This window comes from Coffea arabica, chromosome 2e, assembly GCF_036785885.1.
Source record: "Coffea arabica cultivar ET-39 chromosome 2e, Coffea Arabica ET-39 HiFi, whole genome shotgun sequence".
In the NCBI taxonomy this organism is placed as follows: Eukaryota; Viridiplantae; Streptophyta; class Magnoliopsida; order Gentianales; family Rubiaceae; genus Coffea; species Coffea arabica.
In genome coordinates, this window is record NC_092313.1 from 43,259,638 (window position 1) to 43,281,178 (window position 21,541).

The window sequence follows — 21,541 nt, forward strand, 5'->3', positions numbered from 1 at the left end:
CAGTAGCACGTCAAGTAGCAATCTTAAAATGAGCGCATGTAGAAAATTTTTCAAAAGAAACAATAATCCAATAAACAATAATCATTCCAAAGTATAAGGATACGGATGACTCTCAGGAGCCAAATTCCCATTACATTACTAGAAGCTTGATCCCGTAGTAGTTGACACTCCGTCAACTTTCAAGTAAGTAACCAATCCAGTAGAACACCACTTAAACGACTCTCCGTCCACCGTTCAACCCCCAGCTGGGCCCAAAATCCTCAAGAACACGGGTGGTAATACTCGAGTATACCGATTAGTCGAGGAGATATCACTCCACTCGACAATACAAGAGACCCAGGGTTCGTTACCCAATCGACCAAGCCCTTGCCGGCTCGACTAGAGTAACTCGCCACAGGGTTTCTGGAATTCCAGGAAGTGCGCGCATCATAAACAAGTATATCAAGTCAATTGCAACAATAAACAAGTATATCACGTAAGGGCAAGTGCGATAAAGTACACTCTTGCCCTTACAATTCACGTATATAACATGTAATCAGATTGGTCACGTATCAAGTTCAAGTATCAAGTTCAATTCGGTATTTGAAAGCACTCACCCAAAAGATATAGTGCTACTGGTCACTTTCAGGTTATACTCCGAGTTCGGAGTCCAAATCTGCGATAAAACTCAATTTGAGAACTTTGAAACATGACTAGAGTTCGAAACTTAGACGTTTCGTTCAATAAGAATCAAGAAATTGAAATTCACTTGGAGAATACTCGTGAGATACTCGCTCACTTTTTAAATGATAAAACTTTGTAACATTTATACTTGAAATGGTCATGCGAGTCGAAAGTACAAGGGAAAACGTACTTTGAGCAATCATTATTTCATTTCTCAAGGGTACAAGTTCGGCCAAGTCCTTACTTATATACCTCGAACAAGAAGACTCAAGTACCCTAGATGGTTCAAGTACTATTCATATCAACTCGACCCAAGTCGCAAGTGTATTTATATAGTCCTCGAGCGTAAATTTGGGCAGCATGCCCTTTGTGTTTACCTAATTTTCCAGCCATTTAGGCTTCATTATTTTTCTTCAACAACAGCCCAACAACATACATATCAGCAATTTATGTCAAGAGCCGTTCCATAGGCTCACAATATCATAACAACAAGAACCGCATCAAGTACAAGTGCAGAAATTCAATGTGGCACAAGACAGATTTGACGTATACAAGCGGAAATAACTTGTCCGAGGCTACGCTTATCGGATTAAGGCGAAACCTATGCCGTTTCGAATCTAAGACACAAATCTACAACATTTATGAAGGTCACTTAGTCCATTTCCTAATGTAACTTAGTCAAAATCTCAGATTACTAAACCAGAAACCAATTCATCGGCTGTTTAAACGCATTATGCTGTAGCGGACCTAACTCAGTGTACACAAGTCCGAATCAGGTTTTCTTTGAGGCATTTTAAAGCTACTTCAGAACACTACAACTTTTATGTTTTGGCCCAGAGCTAAATCAGAATGGATCCTGATCAAAAATCGTGATAAACTGGACTGAACTGAAGAAACGGACTGCTGGGAAATTCTTAAAACAGCAAGGGTATTTTGGACTTTTCACGTTCTGCGTTGCTCCGATTGAGCTGAAATTTTGTAGGCACCTATAAAATGCCATTCTCTACAACTTTCCTTTTTTGACCAAAGGCCAAATCGGCCTCTAACATATAGATAAAAATTCGGACAGAATGCTTGGAAAATTTTCCAGAAATCTGGAATTTTTAGCTCTAAGTGTAATTTCCTCAAATTTCTGGTTCTAATCACCACTAAACAACCTTATATAACCTTAATTGCAACATTTACACATCATACATCACATTGAGCAGAAAATCAGAACCCCTAGTTCATCAAATAAATTGGGGAAAACCTCTAAATCATGCTAATCATCCATGATTCCACCACTATAATCAAACTACTAACTTAATTTAACAAAATCAAAAGCAAAACTTAGAGAGATGAGTTCTCTTACCTTGGTTAGAAGTCTCTAAAAGCAGCCCCAAGCTTTCCTTTTCCAAACTTTCACCACCAAACACTAACTAACCACTCAAAGACAAGATTAATCGGTTTCTTTTGTTTGTTTTCTCACTTTGTTGGTGGATTGAAGAAGAAATGGAGAAGAGTTTTGTTTTTCCTCTCTTGTTCTTACTCTCTCTCTCTCTCGGCTCTTAGCAGCAGAAAATGAAGAGAAATGAAGCTGATTTTTGTCTTATAAGGAGTAAGAAGGTTAGAGTTAATTAAGACCACAATTTGGCTAACACTTGGACAATTCTTAGCCACTAATTTTTCTCTTTCTTCCCCTTGCTTATAAGCCACAAATTTCGGTCCCCTTAGCTGTAATATAAGAAGATATTTTGGCTCAAATATCAATAAGCTTGTGGTGCAAGAAAGTGGTGGTCCAGTGGTGCGTTCAAACGGTAGTGCGCGGGACCCGCCGGTTCGCGCCGTTTTTCTTAAAAACTCACGTACTAGGGTTTTTACTTCCCATTCACCAACCTTATTTTACTGCTACTACTCACATATTATTTTTTACTTAAAAGTCACTTTTAATCTCCAAATTTAATCCTTACTCTGTACCGAAAATTCATTCGGCGAAAAATCGCGAAAACCCTAATTTTGCTCCAAACTTGAAACCGAAGCGTAAAACCTTTCTTTCTAGGTTTATTTACACTTATCATGGAATAATTGGATAGTAGGGCTTTAATAAATGATAATCTTCAAATAAAAATAAATTTTTAAGAAAACGTGAGGAATTTTCCAATTCCAGTAATTAAAATTAGGGTTTCAATTAAAATATGAAACATTTAGGAAAACCGGTTAGTCACAAGTAAACTAGGGTTTTTGGCTACAATATTAGGATTTCTAGTCTTTTAAACCAAAATAAGGTTTTAAATCAACCCAAAGAAATACACTTTAATATTTTCTTCACAAACAACCTCCTAATATTCGGGATGTTACAGATTAGGGGTGGGGGAGATAGCGGATGTGGTGGAGGAGGAGTGGATGCGGGATAGATAGAAGGAGGAGAGGAGAGGGATATAGCAGAGGACAACGAGGCGGAGTTCGGAGTCAGCGGAGAGGAAGGTGTCGTATAGCCACAGGCAAAGAGAGTCGTCGTCGGAGCCGGATGAAGGGGAGCAGAGGGAAGATGAGATGGAAGAATAGGCGGCGGAAGAGAGGAGGAGGGAGCGGGCAGGGCGGTCGGAGTCGGCAAGGAACGAGAGAACTGAGGAGGTTTCGGGGAGAAGAGTGGAGAGGAGATGGATTCGAGTGCGGGCTTTTGATATGGACTCCCACCAGGAGTGCATCGAGTCGGAGTTATTTGCTCCGGCAGCGATGCGGTGGGGAGCAGGACCACCGTTTTGGTGGTTGAAGGAAGTGGAGTTAGATGGGTTAATCTCGGTGGAAGAGGTGGATGAAGAAGGGGATCCACTCCTACCACTATAGCTAATTAAAACCTTCACCTTCGTCCCCAAACTCCAATCTCTCAAACTCGTTTCCACTACCAACTCCGCTGAAAACCTTTATCTTGCACAATAAAAAAATGAAGTAATGGTATTCACAACTAAAATAATTCTAGTGGAGATGATTTCGCCCATAACTCAAACAATATCCAAAAAACTTGGGCACAAATTTTCATATCAAATTAATTGATAATCATTCTAAGTTAAGTAGTCACAAGTTTATTTACACTAATGAATTATTTATTTATTCAATTATTTTTATTCTAATGAAGTTATTACATATACAAGAAAATTAAATTAACAAGGAGGCTCATAAGTATATAACAGTTAAAAATCATTAGAGAACACATAATGATTACAAAAACACAATGCTTTTTTTTATTTTTAATTTGGTTTGAAGCATAGATTTTATTGCTATAGTATTATTCTTTATTTTTTAGTACAAAAACACAAATTTTCATCAATATAGGTGGCAAAATTTGTTAATTACATATAAGTGAAAATATACTTTTATAATTTGCAAATATTTTAGCCCTGCAATTTTTTATAATTGCAGCACTAAAGTACATCATTAATTGAAAATAACGAAAGTCAAATTCTATGGTTATAACAGACTTTCATTAAAAATAATCAAATGCTATTAATAAGACATTATTGTTAAGTCAAAATCAAAGAAAATTTAGTGATGACATAATGTTATCACTAATTTATTCAAGATTATAATGACAAGAAAAGTCGTCATTAATTAAATTGATAGTTTTTAATATTGTCAATTGCTAGTTTTTAATACTTTTGTGAAAATATTGATAATGGTTGAGAAAATTTTGGTACATTACCGCAAGTGATAAATGTACTTTTGTTCTTTTTGAAACATTTATTTTAATGTTTAATTTTGTTTAAAACTATTGTACTAGTATAGATTTGCAAGACAAAACTTAAGTTCTCAATAGTTAAAAAATTCATTACAGAGAAAACACAAAGTAGTAGTTGCAAAATGTGTATAAATTACAAATATTTTAATGTGTATAAATTACAGTTTATTTTAATGTTTAATTTTGTTTGAAACTATTTTACTAGTATACATTTGCAAGACATAGATTTATGGGTAATTTCTTTTTTTTCCTTTCACATATTTAATTTATGTTAAATACAAAACCTACCAGTTTCCCTTCCATAAAAATATTAGTGCAACACTTTTTGAATTTTACTTACAAACATTTATGTATTTAACATAAATTAAATGATTCGGAGTGAAATGCCCATAAAGAGCAGAATATTTGTTCATGTAATGGAGGAAACCCACAAAGAGTTGGTATTTTATGGGCCATTTCTTTTTTTAAAAAAAAATAATTTATGTTGAAAAGATAACCTGCCAGTTTTCGTTTTGTAAGAAATCAGTGTAACACTTTTTGAATTTTACTTACAAACATTTATAAATTTATCATAAATTATATGTTTGAGAGTAAAATGCCCATAAAAAGTTGGTACTTTGAATAGATAATGGTCATTTGCCCATAAACTACACTCCCTGAAGGCTATTTTGTTAATTACTTTGTAGTACTTTGTTATTCCTTTGCTAATACTACTTGGCATGTAGTACAAAGGATAAATCTGGCATAAATTTCTTATTCCATTGATAAAAAGACCTGTCTGCCTTATAACTATTGTAATGAAAGATATATCTTTAGAGTTTATAACAAATTATTACTTAAGTTTGAGAAAATTATAAAATATTTATGCATAGTTTATCAAGATACCATTCGCAATTTCCTAATAAAAAAATAGGGGCTAAATTGTAAAAGTTAGGGTGCCATAATAGAAATAATAAAATTGGTGTATTACATATGGGGGTTAAATTGCAAAAGTTAGAGTGCCATAGTAGAATTAATGAAATTGGTGAATTACATATGGGGCTAAATTACAAAAGTTAGGGAGTAATAATAGAATTAAAGAAATCGGTGTACTACATATGGGGCTAAATTGTAAAAGTTAAGGTATCATAATGGAATTAATGAAATTTTTTATAACATTTGGGGCTAAATCGCAAAAGTTAGGGTGGCACAGTAGAATTAATGAAAGTGACTTAGAAATAAGTACTTTAAACAGTGACGATCAATTCTTGTCACTAAATCCGAATCGGTAGAGTGACAGTGACGATATTAGAAGTTGTCACTATATAGAGCATTTTAGTGACAACTTTTTCAAGGTCGTCACTGAAGACTTAGTTGCTTTGAGCAATTATGACAACTTTCCTTGTCGTCACTAAACAACCACGTTTTGTGACGACTTTTGTCGTCACTAAAAAATGTTGTCACTAATGACCATATTTCTTGCAGTGTAGTTTGTGACGAAAATAACGGGTCGTCACTAAACATTTAGTTGCTTTGATGCAATTGTGACAACTTTAGGTGTCGCGACTAAAGAAGCTCCTTTTGTGACGACCTATTGTCATCACTACAAAATGTTGTCACTAATAACTTTTTTTTTAGTGATCAGTGACGACAACAAAAAGTCGTCCGTAAATAAGCCAAGCAATAGTGATGATGTTCTTAATGTCGTCACTATTGTGTGTTCTAAACACTCCCGCGCTCTTCCTAAATCTTGGCGGGAATTTACTAGTGACGACTTAGAAAAGTCGTCACAAATGAGTTGGCTCCCATTAGAGGTTTGTGACGAGTTAGAAAGTCGTCAATAAAGGATCCACTTTTGTGACAACTTTTTTTCGTCACAGAGAAAAGTTGTCACTGATGACCAATTTTCTTGTAGTGACGTCTACGACTGAGCCACCAACCAAGGGTCAAGGGAGCACACCTAGGGGCATACGCGACAAAACACCGGCCGCTCCGCCCAAGCACAACATGATTATTAAGGCTAAAGATGTTCGAAAAGTGGTGCACTCTAATCAGCCTATACTTCTCATGATTTGCAAGCATGTGCTCTTAGATGTTGCTGAGCTCGACAAGGCTTTGCCCTCGAGCATAGTTGCTCTTTTGCAGGAATTTGAAGATGTTTTTCCTGACGAGGTCCCTGACGGTGTACCACCCATTCGGGGAATTGAACACCAAATCGACCTCATCCCTGGAGCACCATTGCCCAACAAACCTGCTTACCGCATGGGCCCTGAGGAGACCAAGGAGCTTCAAAGGCAAGTTGATGGCCTCTTAAGTAAGGGTTGGGTTAAGGAAAGTCTAAGCCCTTGCGCGGTACCTGTGATACTTGTTCCCAAGAAGGACGGTACTTGGCGCATGTGCACTGACTGTCGGGCTGTGAACGCTATCACTGTCAAATATCGTCATCCCATTCCCAGACTTGATGATATGCTTGATGAGCTCGATGGAGCTATTATTTTCACCAAAATTGACTTGCGGAGTGGTTATCATCAAATTAGGATGAAGGAAGGCGATGAGTGGAAGACAGCCTTCAAAACCAAGCATGGTCTCTATGAGTGGTTGGTCATGCCTTTTGGCTTGACAAATGCCCCTAGCACCTTCATGCGACTCATGAACCATGTGTTGAGACACTTTATTGGTAAATTTGTCATTGTTTACTTTGATGACATCCTGATCTATAGTCGTAGTGAGCATGAGCACTTGGAGCATGTACGATTAGTTCTTGAGACACTTCGACAGGCGCGTCTATACGCTAACCTCAAGAAGTGCACCTTTTTTACTAACGAGCTTGTGTTTTTAGGCTATGTGGTAAGTTCGCAGGGCATCAAGGTAGACAAATCCAAGATTGAGGCCATCGAACAATGGCCAACTCCCACATCCGTTCCTGACGTGCGCAGCTTTCTTGGACTGGCGGGTTTTTATCGGCGATTTGTTAAAAACTTTAGCACTATTGCCGCCCCATTGACCGCCGTGACAAAGAAGGATGACAAGTTCCATTGGGGGGAATCACAAGAACAAGCGTTTCTCGCCCTTAAGGACACACTCACACATGCACCTGTGTTAGCATTACCAAACTTTAATAAGACGTTTGAAATTGACTGTGATGCTTCTGGTGTAGGTATTGGAGCAGTCCTCATGCAAGACAAGAGGCCGTGTGCCTTCTTTATCGAGAAATTGGGAGGAGCTGCACTGAACTACCCCACGTACGACAAGGAGTTGTACGCCTTAGTGAGGGCCTTGGAGACCTGGCAACACTACCTTCGGCCTCGGGAGTTCGTGATCCACACTGATCACGAGTCATTGAAGTACCTCAAAGGCCAACCCAAGCTAAGCAAGCGCCATGCCAAATGGGTAAGCTTCATTGACACCTTCTCCTATGTGATTAAGTACAAGACTGGCAAGACGAATGTGGTCGCTGATGCTTTGTCACGTAGACACTCCTTACTTGTCTGTCTTGATGCCAAGTTACTTGGGTTCGAAATGGTGAAAGACCTCTACACCAATGATCATGACTTTGGTGCTATCTATGCTGTGTGTGTTAAGAATCCACAGGGAAAGTACTTTTTGCATGATGGATTCCTATTCCATGTAGATAAACTATGTGTGCCTAACTCTTCCATTCGTGATCTTTTGATTCGCGAGGCACATAGTAGTGGTCTCATGGGCCACTTTGGCATTGCCAAGACTCTGGCTATGTTACAAGAGCACTTTTACTGGCCCCATATGCGTAGGGATGTTGAACGCATGGTTGGTAGGTGTGCTACTTGTCACAAAGCTAAGTCCAAGACAAACCCACATGGCTTATATACCCCGTTACCTATCCCTCACCATCCCTGGGTTGACTTGTCTATGGACTTTATACTAGGTTTGCCTCGATCACCAAGGGGTAATGATTCTATATTTGTGGTGGTTGATAGGTTTTCTAAGATGGCTCATTTTATCCCCTGTCACAAAACTGATGATGCATCTCATATTGCTACTCTATTCTTCAAGGAAATTGTCCGTCTGCATGGTATGCCTAGGACCATTGTTAGTGATAGGGATGTGAAATTCCTAAGTTACTTTTGGAAGACTCTGTGGTCTAAACTTGGCACTCGGTTACTATTCTCCACCACCAGTCATCCACAAAGCGATGGACAAACTGAAGTTGTCAATCGCACACTCGGCACACTACTTCGGGCATTGATTAAAAAGAATCTTAAGACTTGGGAAGAGTGTTTGCCTCATGTTGAATTCGCCTACAATCGAGTTGTTCACAGTGCTACACACTACTCACCTTTTGAGATTGTTTATGGCTTTAACCCGCTGACCCCTCTTGATTTAGTACCCTTACCTTCCTCTGAGCACACAAGCTTAGATGGGAAAAAGAAGGCCGATTTTGTACGCAGGTTACATGAAGCCGCTCGAGCAAACATTGAAAGGCGTACTCAGCAATACACCCAGCAGGCTAACAAGCACCGCCGCAAAATGATTTTCGAGCCTGGTGATTGGGTTTGGTTACACTTACGCAAAGAGAGGTTCCCCAAGCAGCGACAAAGCAAATTATCCCCCAGAGGGGATGGACCTTTTCGTGTACTCCAACGGGTCAATGACAACGCATACAAATTGGAGCTACCTGGGGAGTACAATGTTAGCGCGACCTTCAATGTCGCGGACTTGAGCCCGTTTCTTGGTGAGGAGGATCCAGATTTGAGGGCAAATCCTTCTCAAGAGGAGGGGACTGATGTGAACCAGGGCCAGGGCCCAGTCCAAGTTCCATTGGGCCCAGTCACACGTGCACGGGCCAAGCTCTTCAAGGAATCACTCCAAGCCCTTGTTCGAGCTGTCCACGATCAACATGGAGCCTATAGAGATATTGAAGGCTTGGAGAGGGTCAATCAAGCAACTTACACTTTGGTCCAAGCCCAAGAAGACCCCAGTGGGCCTCCTTACGAAGCGGCCGAGTAGGGCCTTAGTCATTGTTTTCAATTTAGTTGGATTCGTTGTTCGTAGAAGGCATGGGCCGGCCCACCTTGATGACAAGGTAGCCGACCTCCCCTTTAGGTTTCTTTAGGGTTTTGTTATTTCATTAAGCCTATAAATAGGCTAGTCTTGTAAGGTTAAAACTTAGTTTTTGATGAATAAAATTCTCAGTGCATTCGTTTTCTTTCAAAGAGAATTCGAGCCTTTTAACTTGCTTGGCAAGGGTTATTGAGCAATCTCGCGTCCTGTCCTTGATTGTTCATCCGACCTATTCCCCTGGAGTATTCACCTTCATCGGAGTGTCGTCTACCACCTTCAAATCAAATCGTGTTGTCCGTTTGGTTAGAGGTTCCGCACACCAAGCGTAGGACATCCCCGCTAGATCCTTGGGCAAACGTGCTACGTGTCTCGACCGTGGATCGAGGAGCGTATCAGGCCTACTCATGTTCAAGAGTGGATCAAGCTCCTTTTCTAGTTTAGGTTGGTGGGCCGCCAATCCTTGACCACAAAGGTTTCTAGCCTATAAAAAGGCGCCTTTTGTACCAGCAAAGGTTAGACACTTTTGATAATAAAATTTCAATTTGTTCTCTTACAATTTCGAGAGTACATTCCTACTTGCTTGGCAAGGGTTATTTGAGCAATCACGCGTGACGTCCTTGGTTGTTCATCCGGCCTATCTACTTGAGTAACCACCTCAATTGGAGTCGCCGTTCTACCGCCTTGAATCGAGTTGAGTCGTCCCTCTTGGTTCTAGGTTCCGTAATCCAAACGGTTGAGTATCCCTCTAGGTCCTTGGGCAATCGTGCTACGTGTCTCGGAACGAGTTGACCGAGGAACGTATCAGTTGGCTTCAGAGCTGGTTGAGGTATCAAGTCGTTATATCCTCGTACTTGTTCTTGTCTAGTTCGTTTTAGGGTTCCTATTTTTCCGCTGTCTTGTTTGTTTGTTGCATCGCTAGTTGTTTCTTCGTTGTTCACAAATCTGTCCGAAGTTGTTTTGCCATTGGCGTCGTCAATTTCTGTCCGTTTTGTGTTCAATCATTGTGTTTTGCAATCGGGCCGTAGTTGGATTTTACTTATGTGTCAAATCTGTCCGAGTTTATTCCCTTGTTGCGCCGAATTTCTGTCCGTGTTTGTACCCTGTCGCGAGTCGTCAATATTCTGTCCGTTCTTGTGTTGGTTCGTTGTCTTGAATCTCCCCATAATTGTGTCCACAAATCTGTCCAAGTGCGTCTTCTAGTTCCGTCCATAGTGCCTTGAATTCCATCGTTGGCTTGTCTATTGCTGTCCATAATTTCTGGTATCATTGTTTTGAGTTATCCAACTTGTTTACTTGGTTTTTCAAATCTGAATTGTGGTGAAACTTGTTGGTATTTGTGAATCTTGAGAGAACCTACAAGAATCTTGAGTTTCTCGACCACAATCTTGAAATTCTTGAAGTTCTTGATAACTTCCTTGAAAAGTTCTTGAAGGATCTTGAAGTTCTTGAAGATTCCTTGTGCGTGTGAATTGGCTGAACCAAATCCGGAAAATAGTCCAATCGGCCAAGCTTGTGTTGTGTTGTTCGTATAAGTCAAAAAAAAAAAGAAACGAAAAACAAGAAAGAAAGTCCGAAGTTTATTGCCAAAATCAATCACGGATTACATCTTGTATCCAAGACTACAAAAAGGAAAAAAAAATTTCAAAAGTTTCGGTCCACTACTACTTCTTGAAGTTCTTGAACCTCTTGATTCTTGGAAATTTGTTTCGTCCGTCTAGCGAACAATTTCTTGTACTCTCGAGCATTGGTGAAAGGCTTTCTTGGAGTCTTTGCTTCTATCTAGGGAATATCTTGGGTAACCCATTGGGGGGGAGCCTGAGGAGGGTTGATTGCGTCACGTTGTTGAGATTCCATCTAGTTGCTATTGTCTTGAACAAACATCCGAAACTGCCTTCCTTGGGTGTGTTTGAACAGAAAATCCGAGCTTGACCTTGTGCTTGCAAGTTAAGGCTAACGTGGGTGGGTCTTTAATAGCCTACCTTCCAACCGTACAAAAGGTTTCCAACCGAATTGTTCTTTCGGGAGTTGGAAGTGACAAAGTGTGCAGTCTCATCATTGATGGTAGTAGTTGCACCAATGTAGCAAGTTTGCCCATGGTAGAGAGCTTGGGACTTCCAACGACTAGACATCCACACCCGTACCGACTACAATGGCTAAGCGAAGATGGTGAAGTACGTGTCTACAAACAGGTACGTCTTCCTTTCTCCATTGGCAACCACATTGACGAAGTTGTTTGTGATGTTGTCCCCATGCATGCTACCCATGTAATTTTAGGAAGACCCTGGCAATTTGATAAGCATGTCACTTTTGATGGTAGATCTAATAAGTACACTCTCTTGCACAATGGAACGAGAATGTGACTTAGACCGACAAAAGAGGAAACAAAAGACGGCCGAATCTGGAAATTGCTCCACTTCCACAAATGAGCATTCGGCCAAGGGTCATACACTGATTAAATCAAGCACTAGGAAGCAAAACATGATAATCAAGGCTAAGGAAGTTAGGAAATGTGTGAATTCTGATCAGCCTGTATTACTCATGATTTGCAAACATGTACTCTTGAATGTTGATGAACTCGATAGGGCATTGCCTTCGGGAGTAGTTGCTTTGTCGCAGGTTAAGCAAGGAGAGAATGAGTTGATCATGGCATGCTCCATCCCTAACTCCATTGGTGAGTATCAGAATCTTCATGAAGTTTGCCTCTTAAGTGTTGTATCCCTTTACGATCCATTGGTATTTAACTTCACCCATGAGTCTGTTTTGCTTGTTGGGAGGAGTAATGGAGTTTCAATGGGGGTTCTTGCGCTTGAATCTTGTCCTATGCCTTCTTACCCTTTTGCAACAAGTGTTCCAAGTGATGATCAGTCTAATGCAGTTGAACGTGTTCAAAGTGCTCTTCATTATATCAGTTGCATTTTGGAGGATCCAAAAAGATGTAACCGAAGCTATATGCGTTATCTTCGAGGAGTCATTGGAGTAAAGCCATGAGTTTTTCTTGGCTGGCTGTGAGCATTTTCAAACTGACCAAGAGACATGTGCACCGCATTATAATAATCATGACGTATGCAAGTATCATTCAATCTAAGAGGGCCAATATGTGGTGGCATTAGATTTGAGGTTTCGTACTCCAACTCTTGCTAGTATCATTCATTTCCATCCAGATTTGAGGACAAATCCTTCTCAAGTGGAGGGGACTGATGTGTGCACGGATGGCGGCCTTGACTCAAGGCTTCCATAGGAACATTGAAGGCTTGGAAGTTGCTAATCAAGGCATCTACACATTGATCCAAGTCAAGGAAGCATCAAGCGCGGCCTTAGCTACTTGGGCCGAGCACTAGGAATGTTAGCATTGTTAGTCGTATGAGTTGTTAGTTGGTTTTGATCATTATCGAGTCATTAGTTGTTAGTTGGTTTGTTAGTCGTGTTTTAATTAATAGTTTATTAGTTATTGGAGTCAAACAATCGGCCCACTCATGTTCAAGAGTGGATCGAGCTCCTTTTCTAGTTTAGGTTGGTGGGCCGCCAATCCTTGACCACAAAGGTTTCTAGCCTATAAAAAGGCGCCTTTTGTACCAGCAAAGGTTAGACACTTTTGATAATAAAATTTCAATTTGTTCTCTTACAATTTCGAGAGTACATTCCTACTTGCTTGGCAAGGGTTATTTGAGCAATCACGCGTGACGTCCTTGGTTGTTCATCCGGCCTATCTACTTGAGTAACCACCTCAATTGGAGTCGCCGTTCTACCGCCTTGAATCGAGTTGAGTCGTCCCTCTTGGTTCTAGGTTCCGTAATCCAAACGGTTGAGTATCCCTCTAGGTCCTTGGGCAATCGTGCTACGTGTCTCGGAACGAGTTGACCGAGGAACGTATCAGTTGGCTTCAGAGCTGGTTGAGGTATCAAGTCGTTATATCCTCGTACTTGTTCTTGTCTAGTTCGTTTTAGGGTTCCTATTTTTCCGCTGTCTTGTTTGTTTGTTGCATCGCTAGTTGTTTCTTCGTTGTTCACAAATCTGTCCGAAGTTGTTTTGCCATTGGCGTCGTCAATTTCTGTCCGTTTTGTGTTCAATCATTGTGTTTTGCAATCGGGCCGTAGTTGGATTTTACTTATGTGTCAAATCTGTCCGAGTTTATTCCCTTGTTGCGCCGAATTTCTGTCCGTGTTTGTACCCTGTCGCGAGTCGTCAATATTCTGTCCGTTCTTGTGTTGGTTCGTTGTCTTGAATCTCCCCATAATTGTGTCCACAAATCTGTCCAAGTGCGTCTTCTAGTTCCGTCCATAGTGCCTTGAATTCCATCGTTGGCTTGTCTATTGCTGTCCATAATTTCTGGTATCATTGTTTTGAGTTATCCAACTTGTTTACTTGGTTTTTCAAATCTGAATTGTGGTGAAACTTGTTGGTATTTGTGAATCTTGAGAGAACCTACAAGAATCTTGAGTTTCTCGACCACAATCTTGAAATTCTTGAAGTTCTTGATAACTTCCTTGAAAGTTCTTGAAGGATCTTGAAGTTCTTGAAGATTCCTTGTGCGTGTGAATTGGCTGAACCAAATCCGGAAAATAGTCCAATCGGCCAAGCTTGTGTTGTGTTGTTCGTATAAGTCAAAAAAAAAAAAGAAACGAAAAACAAGAAAGAAAGTCCGAAGTTTATTGCCAAAATCAATCACGGATTACATCTTGTATCCAAGACTACAAAAAGGAAAAAAAAATTTCAAAAGTTTCGGTCCACTACTACTTCTTGAAGTTCTTGAACCTCTTGATTCTTGGAAATTTGTTTCGTCCGTCTAGCGAACAATTTCTTGTACTCTCGAGCATTGGTGAAAGGCTTTCTTGGAGTCTTTGCTTCTATCTAGGGAATATCTTGGGTAACCCATTGGGGGGGAGCCTGAGGAGGGTTGATTGCGTCACGTTGTTGAGATTCCATCTAGTTGCTATTGTCTTGAACAAACATCCGAAACTGCCTTCCTTGGGTGTGTTTGAACAGAAAATCCGAGCTTGACCTTGTGCTTGCAAGTTAAGGCTAACGTGGGTGGGTCTTTAATAGCCTACCTTCCAACCGTACAAAAGGTTTCCAACCGAATTGTTCTTTCGGGAGTTGGAAGTGACAAAGTGTGCAGTCTCATCATTGATGGTAGTAGTTGCACCAATGTAGCAAGTTTGCCCATGGTAGAGAGCTTGGGACTTCCAACGACTAGACATCCACACCCGTACCGACTACAATGGCTAAGCGAAGATGGTGAAGTACGTGTCTACAAACAGGTACGTCTTCCTTTCTCCATTGGCAACCACATTGACGAAGTTGTTTGTGATGTTGTCCCCATGCATGCTACCCATGTAATTTTAGGAAGACCCTGGCAATTTGATAAGCATGTCACTTTTGATGGTAGATCTAATAAGTACACTCTCTTGCACAATGGAACGAGAATGTGACTTAGACCGACAAAAGAGGAAACAAAAGACGGCCGAATCTGGAAATTGCTCCACTTCCACAAATGAGCATTCGGCCAAGGGTCATACACTGATTAAATCAAGCACTAGGAAGCAAAACATGATAATCAAGGCTAAGGAAGTTAGGAAATGTGTGAATTCTGATCAGCCTGTATTACTCATGATTTGCAAACATGTACTCTTGAATGTTGATGAACTCGATAGGGCATTGCCTTCGGGAGTAGTTGCTTTGTCGCAGGTTAAGCAAGGAGAGAATGAGTTGATCATGGCATGCTCCATCCCTAACTCCATTGGTGAGTATCAGAATCTTCATGAAGTTTGCCTCTTAAGTGTTGTATCCCTTTACGATCCATTGGTATTTAACTTCACCCATGAGTCTGTTTTGCTTGTTGGGAGGAGTAATGGAGTTTCAATGGGGGTTCTTGCGCTTGAATCTTGTCCTATGCCTTCTTACCCTTTTGCAACAAGTGTTCCAAGTGATGATCAGTCTAATGCAGTTGAACGTGTTCAAAGTGCTCTTCATTATATCAGTTGCATTTTGGAGGATCCAAAAAGATGTAACCGAAGCTATATGCGTTATCTTCGAGGAGTCATTGGAGTAAAGCCATGAGTTTTTCTTGGCTGGCTGTGAGCATTTTCAAACTGACCAAGAGACATGTGCACCGCATTATAATAATCATGACGTATGCAAGTATCATTCAATCTAAGAGGGCCAATATGTGGTGGCATTAGATTTGAGGTTTCGTACTCCAACTCTTGCTAGTATCATTCATTTCCATCCATATTTGAGGACAAATCCTTCTCAAGTGGAGGGGACTGATGTGTGCACGGATGGCGGCCTTGACTCAAGGCTTCCATAGGAACATTGAAGGCTTGGAAGTTGCTAATCAAGGCATCTACACATTGATCCAAGTCAAGGAAGCATCAAGCGCGGCCTTAGCTACTTGGGCCGAGCACTAGGAATGTTAGCATTGTTAGTCGTATGAGTTGTTAGTTGGTTTTGATCATTATCGAGTCATTAGTTGTTAGTTGGTTTGTTAGTCGTGTTTTAATTAATAGTTTATTAGTTATTGGAGTCAAACAATCGGCCCACTCATGTTCAAGAGTGGATCGAGCTCCTTTTCTAGTTTAGGTTGGTGGGCCGCCAATCCTTGACCACAAAGGTTTCTAGCCTATAAAAAGGCGCCTTTTGTACCAGCAAAGGTTAGACACTTTTGATAATAAAATTTCAATTTGTTCTCTTACAATTTCGAGAGTACATTCCTACTTGCTTGGCAAGGGTTATTTGAGCAATCACGCGTGACGTCCTTGGTTGTTCATCCGGCCTATCTACTTGAGTAACCACCTCAATTGGAGTCGCCGTTCTACCGCCTTGAATCGAGTTGAGTCGTCCCTCTTGGTTCTAGGTTCCGTAATCCAAACGGTTGAGTATCCCTCTAGGTCCTTGGGCAATCGTGCTACGTGTCTCGGAACGAGTTGACCGAGGAACGTATCAGTTGGCTTCAGAGCTGGTTGAGGTATCAAGTCGTTATATCCTCGTACTTGTTCTTGTCTAGTTCGTTTTAGGGTTCCTATTTTTCCGCTGTCTTGTTTGTTTGTTGCATCGCTAGTTGTTTCTTCGTTGTTCACAAATCTGTCCGAAGTTGTTTTGCCATTGGCGTCGTCAATTTCTGTCCGTTTTGTGTTCAATCATTGTGTTTTGCAATCGGGCCGTAGTTGGATTTTACTTATGTGTCAAATCTGTCCGAGTTTATTCCCTTGTTGCGCCGAATTTCTGTCCGTGTTTGTACCCTGTCGCGAGTCGTCAATATTCTGTCCGTTCTTGTGTTGGTTCGTTGTCTTGAATCTCCCCATAATTGTGTCCACAAATCTGTCCAAGTGCGTCTTCTAGTTCCGTCCATAGTGCCTTGAATTCCATCGTTGGCTTGTCTATTGCTGTCCATAATTTCTGGTATCATTGTTTTGAGTTATCCAACTTGTTTACTTGGTTTTTCAAATCTGAATTGTGGTGAAACTTGTTGGTATTTGTGAATCTTGAGAGAACCTACAAGAATCTTGAGTTTCTCGACCACAATCTTGAAATTCTTGAAGTTCTTGATAACTTCCTTGAAAGTTCTTGAAGGATCTTGAAGTTCTTGAAGATTCCTTGTGCGTGTGAATTGGCTGAACCAAATCCGGAAAATAGTCCAATCGGCCAAGCTTGTGTTGTGTTGTTCGTATAAGTCAAAAAAAAAAAAGAAACGAAAAACAAGAAAGAAAGTCCGAAGTTTATTGCCAAAATCAATCACGGATTACATCTTGTATCCAAGACTACAAAAAGGAAAAAAAAATTTCAAAAGTTTCGGTCCACTACTACTTCTTGAAGTTCTTGAACCTCTTGATTCTTGGAAATTTGTTTCGTCCGTCTAGCGAACAATTTCTTGTACTCTCGAGCATTGGTGAAAGGCTTTCTTGGAGTCTTTGCTTCTATCTAGGGAATATCTTGGGTAACCCATTGGGGGGGAGCCTGAGGAGGGTTGATTGCGTCACGTTGTTGAGATTCCATCTAGTTGCTATTGTCTTGAACAAACATCCGAAACTGCCTTCCTTGGGTGTGTTTGAACAGAAAATCCGAGCTTGACCTTGTGCTTGCAAGTTAAGGCTAACGTGGGTGGGTCTTTAATAGCCTACCTTCCAACCGTACAAAAGGTTTCCAACCGAATTGTTCTTTCGGGAGTTGGAAGTGACAAAGTGTGCAGTCTCATCATTGATGGTAGTAGTTGCACCAATGTAGCAAGTTTGCCCATGGTAGAGAGCTTGGGACTTCCAACGACTAGACATCCACACCCGTACCGACTACAATGGCTAAGCGAAGATGGTGAAGTACGTGTCTACAAACAGGTACGTCTTCCTTTCTCCATTGGCAACCACATTGACGAAGTTGTTTGTGATGTTGTCCCCATGCATGCTACCCATGTAATTTTAGGAAGACCCTGGCAATTTGATAAGCATGTCACTTTTGATGGTAGATCTAATAAGTACACTCTCTTGCACAATGGAACGAGAATGTGACTTAGACCGACAAAAGAGGAAACAAAAGACGGCCGAATCTGGAAATTGCTCCACTTCCACAAATGAGCATTCGGCCAAGGGTCATACACTGATTAAATCAAGCACTAGGAAGCAAAACATGATAATCAAGGCTAAGGAAGTTAGGAAATGTGTGAATTCTGATCAGCCTGTATTACTCATGATTTGCAAACATGTACTCTTGAATGTTGATGAACTCGATAGGGCATTGCCTTCGGGAGTAGTTGCTTTGTCGCAGGTTAAGCAAGGAGAGAATGAGTTGATCATGGCATGCTCCATCCCTAACTCCATTGGTGAGTATCAGAATCTTCATGAAGTTTGCCTCTTAAGTGTTGTATCCCTTTACGATCCATTGGTATTTAACTTCACCCATGAGTCTGTTTTGGTTGTTGGGAGGAGTAATGGAGTTTCAATGGGGGTTCTTGCGCTTGAATCTTGTCCTATGCCTTCTTACCCTTTTGCAACAAGTGTTCCAAGTGATGATCAGTCTAATGCAGTTGAACGTGTTCAAAGTGTTCTTCATTATATCAGTTGCATTTTGGAGGATCCAAAAAGATGTAACCGAAGCTATATGCGTTATCTTCGAGGAGTCATTGGAGTAAAGCCATGAGTTTTTCTTGGCTGGCTGTGAGCATTTTCAAACTGACCAAGAGACATGTGCACCGCATTATAATAATCATGACGTATGCAAGTATCATTCAATCTAAGAGGGCCAATATGTGGTGGCATTAGATTTGAGGTTTCGTACTCCAACTCTTGCTAGTATCATTCATTTCCATCCAGATTTGAGGACAAATCCTTCTCAAGTGGAGGGGACTGATGTGTGCACGGATGGCGGCCTTGACTCAAGGCTTCCATAGGAACATTGAAGGCTTGGAAGTTGCTAATCAAGGCATCTACACATTGATCCAAGTCAAGGAAGCATCAAGCGCGGCCTTAGCTACTTGGGCCGAGCACTAGGAATGTTAGCATTGTTAGTCGTATGAGTTGTTAGTTGGTTTTGATCATTATCGAGTCATTAGTTGTTAGTTGGTTTGTTAGTCGTGTTTTAATTAATAGTTTATTAGTTATTGGAGTCAAACAATCGGCCCACTCATGTTCAAGAGTGGATCGAGCTCCTTTTCTAGTTTAGGTTGGTGGGCCGCCAATCCTTGACCACAAAGGTTTCTAGCCTATAAAAAGGCGCCTTTTGTACCAGCAAAGGTTAGACACTTTTGATAATAAAATTTCAATTTGTTCTCTTACAATTTCGAGAGTACATTCCTACTTGCTTGGCAAGGGTTATTTGAGCAATCACGCGTGACGTCCTTGGTTGTTCATCCGGCCTATCTACTTGAGTAACCACCTCAATTGGAGTCGCCGTTCTACCGCCTTGAATCGAGTTGAGTCGTCCCTCTTGGTTCTAGGTTCCGTAATCCAAACGGTTGAGTATCCCTCTAGGTCCTTGGGCAATCGTGCTACGTGTCTCGGAACGAGTTGACCGAGGAACGTATCAGTTGGCTTCAGAGCTGGTTGAGGTATCAAGTCGTTATATCCTCGTACTTGTTCTTGTCTAGTTCGTTTTAGGGTTCCTATTTTTCCGCTGTCTTGTTTGTTTGTTGCATCGCTAGTTGTTTCTTCGTTGTTCACAAATCTGTCCGAAGTTGTTTTGCCATTGGCGTCGTCAATTTCTGTCCGTTTTGTGTTCAATCATTGTGTTTTGCAATCGGGCCGTAGTTGGATTTTACTTATGTGTCAAATCTGTCCGAGTTTATTCCCTTGTTGCGCCGAATTTCTGTCCGTGTTTGTACCCTGTCGCGAGTCGTCAATATTCTGTCCGTTCTTGTGTTGGTTCGTTGTCTTGAATCTCCCCATAATTGTGTCCACAAATCTGTCCAAGTGCGTCTTCTAGTTCCGTCCATAGTGCCTTGAATTCCATCGTTGGCTTGTCTATTGCTGTCCATAATTTCTGGTATCATTGTTTTGAGTTATCCAACTTGTTTACTTGGTTTTTCAAATCTGAATTGTGGTGAAACTTGTTGGTATTTGTGAATCTTGAGAGAACCTACAAGAATCTTGAGTTTCTCGACCACAATCTTGAAATTCTTGAAGTTCTTGATAACTTCCTTGAAAGTTCTTGAAGGATCTTGAAGTTCTTGAAGATTCCTTGTGCGTGTGAATTGGCTGAACCAAATCCGGAAAATAGTCCAATCGGCCAAGCTTGTGTTGTGTTGTTCGTATAAGTAAAAAAAAAAAAAAGAAACGAAAAACAAGAAAGAAAGTCCGAAGTTTATTGCCAAAATCAATCACGGATTACATCTTGTATCCAAGACTACAAAAAGGAAAAAAAAATTTCAAAAGTTTCGGTCCACTACTACTTCTTGAAGTTCTTGAACCTCTTGATTCTTGGAAATTTGTTTCGTCCGTCTAGCGAACAATTTCTTGTACTCTCGAGCATTGGTGAAAGGCTTTCTTGGAGTCTTTGCTTCTATCTAGGGAATATCTTGGGTAACCCATTGGGGGGGAGCCTGAGGAGGGTTGATTGCGTCACGTTGTTGAGATTCCATCTAGTTGCTATTGTCTTGAACAAACATCCGAAACTGCCTTCCTTGGGTGTGTTTGAACAGAAAATCCGAGCTTGACCTTGTGCTTGCAAGTTAAGGCTAACGTGGGTGGGTCTTTAATAGCCTACCTTCCAACCGTACAAAAGGTTTCCAACCGAATTGTTCTTTCGGGAGTTGGAAGTGACAAAGTGTGCAGTCTCATCATTGATGGTAGTAGTTGCACCAATGTAGCAAGTTTGCCCATGGTAGAGAGCTTGGGACTTCCAACGACTAGACATCCACACCCGTACCGACTACAATGGCTAAGCGAAGATGGTGAAGTACGTGTCTACAAACAGGTACGTCTTCCTTTCTCCATTGGCAACCACATTGACGAAGTTGTTTGTGATGTTGTCCCCATGCATGCTACCCATGTAATTTTAGGAAGACCCTGGCAATTTGATAAGCATGTCACTTTTGATGGTAGATCTAATAAGTACACTCTCTTGCACAATGGAACGAGAATGTGACTTAGACCGACAAAAGAGGAAACAAAAGACGGCCGAATCTGGAAATTGCTCCACTTCCACAAATGAGCATTCGGCCAAGGGTCATACACTGATTAAATCAAGCACTAGGAAGCAAAACATGATAATCAAGGCTAAGGAAGTTAGGAAATGTGTGAATTCTGATCAGCCTGTATTACTCATGATTTGCAAACATGTACTCTTGAATGTTGATGAACTCGATAGGGCATTGCCTTCGGGAGTAGTTGCTTTGTCGCAGGTTAAGCAAGGAGAGAATGAGTTGATCATGGCATGCTCCATCCCTAACTCCATTGGTGAGTATCAGAATCTTCATGAAGTTTGCCTCTTAAGTGTTGTATCCCTTTACGATCCATTGGTATTTAACTTCACCCATGAGTCTGTTTTGCTTGTTGGGAGGAGTAATGGAGTTTCAATGGGGGTTCTTGCGCTTGAATCTTGTCCTATGCCTTCTTACCCTTTTGCAACAAGTGTTCCAAGTGATGATCAGTCTAATGCAGTTGAACGTGTTCAAAGTGCTCTTCATTATATCAGTTGCATTTTGGAGGATCCAAAAAGATG

General features: G+C 40.9%; 1 pseudogene; it reads right to left on the reverse strand.

The window, feature by feature from the left end:
* The window catches only part of LOC140036304 (uncharacterized), a 50,671-nt pseudogene that overhangs the window by 1,765 nt on the left and 27,365 nt on the right, over nucleotides 1-21,541 (reverse strand).